The sequence below is a fragment of the Alnus glutinosa genome, chromosome 1, assembly GCF_958979055.1.
Source record: "Alnus glutinosa chromosome 1, dhAlnGlut1.1, whole genome shotgun sequence".
In the NCBI taxonomy this organism is placed as follows: Eukaryota; Viridiplantae; Streptophyta; class Magnoliopsida; order Fagales; family Betulaceae; genus Alnus; species Alnus glutinosa.
The window spans coordinates 13860154-13862010 of NC_084886.1; the positions used below are offsets into that span (position 1 = coordinate 13860154).

The 1857-nt window shown below is 36.1% G+C and overlaps 1 protein-coding gene across 1 annotated transcript in view; it reads right to left on the reverse strand.

Moving 5' to 3' along the window:
• The window catches only part of LOC133873796 (probable methyltransferase PMT3), a 6829-nt gene extending 5391 nt beyond the window's left edge, over positions 1 to 1438 (reverse strand). The window contains exons 1-2 of the mRNA XM_062311567.1: positions 1138 to 1438; positions 1 to 25 (exon numbers count right to left, since the gene is read on the reverse strand). The exon at positions 1 to 25 is cut by the window's left edge and continues 419 nt beyond it. The gene's annotated coding sequence lies outside the window, so the exon portion shown is untranslated. The remainder of the gene's footprint in view (positions 26 to 1137) is intronic.
• Between the last annotated feature and the right edge of the window lie 419 nt (positions 1439 to 1857).

Here is a 1857-nt window from a genome sequence, read left to right on the forward strand (position 1 = left end):
AGAAGAATCACAGAGAACAGTAGACCTGTAAAATTACAACCAAAGAACCATTAGCTAACTTTGTAAAGCATACAGGCATTGTATGGAAGAGTTAGTTAAGCTTTTGCTTCTACGCTTTGATCAAAGAATGTAAACTACTTCACCAAGAATTGAAAAGAGCTCTTAGTCATGATGCTTGATTGAAAACATCAGAAATCAAAATGCCGAGAAAACGCTCAAGTTCACAAAATTATATCAGACTTCCTGAACTTCTGAGTTCAACAAAGTCATACAGGACATAACAGCACCGAGAAATAAAAATCTATAACTAATGAGACAATATAAGAAACCCAATCCATCTCAAATCTGAGGAGCTGAAAAGATATAAAACAATTGTGGAAATAATTTTTCACATATCACTAGTTAGGAAAACGAATTAGTTAATATCTATGTATAGTTCCTCTCCTAAACAAGCACCCTCATATTACCATGGTAAATTATTATACCAATAAAGTTCAATAGCAAGTCGCAAACTTGTCTCCCAAGATTTCAATCCGTGTCTTGAGTCAAAATCTATGAACCAATAGTGCATATAAAAAATGAAAAGCAAGAATAAGCACTAAAGCTAGTTGAGGTTAACCAACCACAACTGCATCCAGTATATCGACAACCAAGCAACAAAATGATTGGTCCAAGAAGAAAAGATAGAGTCGAATATTAAATGCAGATTTTTTTTTGATAAGTAAAGTCAAATATTAAATGCAGATTAAAACGAGGAGTTAGCAATATAATTGATCTATACGACGTTCACGTCCCTCAATGAATTGAAATCCGAGCAATGAAGAAAATGACACTTTCTCTGAGCCACTCACTGAAGTGGAACTCGCAGATCTGGGACAAAGACCAATGCAAAACCGCATTTTGCATTGCCAAAGCTCTATTGCTTATCAAATTTACCCTTTTTTTTTTTTTCTCAAACAAGGACAAATAATCAATCCACCACGTCAAAAACACAGATTGAACCATCAAATTCAAACCATTCGGCATCAAAACCAGAAAATCAACCTCACCCAGAAATGCCGATTCAACCAGATCCAGCAGTAAAAACAAAAATTTGCCCAAAACCCACAAAACAAGCGCAGAAGGCAGAAAGCTTACTGGGTTTGAATCGATTAACGAAGTGCGTCTGATTCTGGTACGGGAAGAGTCCTAGACTTGACGGGGAAAGATCTGGGTTAGAGTGGTTCGGTTTATTCCCCTTCTATAAAACTATAAAAGGAAATAAATTGCGCACATGTAGGGAGAGAGAGAGAGAGAGAGAGAGAGAGAGATCAGATCTCAGAGTTTGCTTTTTGCGGAGGAACTCGACTCAATGACTGGGCAATCTCACTCGGCGAGCGAATGTAGACGTGCGAGTGGGTATGGGCGCTTCTCTTTTCTGTCGGGGTTGTCAAGGTTTATCAAAACGCCTTCTTGCTGTCAAAATAAGTGCAAATCGACGAAAGCGCGTGTGATCGCAAATGACGTGGGATAAACATATCTATCATCATAATTATTATTATTATTTTTATTATATTTTGAAGAATATCTATCATCATAATTACAAGATATCTAATTGGTCTCGCAAGAACATATCTATTTGAAATGGAAAGCTCAAATAGACTCTTAGATTCTTAGTACAAATGACCATAGGATAGGAACAAGTTAATGAAATAAATTGGCCAAGTGAACCACGTTAGGAACATAAAAGAAGTTGTCACTTTCAAGCCATTCATACCAACATTATATTTAAAATTCTGAAAGGTTGTAATTAAGAGTCTTTGTGTTATACTTGGAGAGTATTAAAACAAGGTGGGGGGAACTTTGTTTAATACTTTT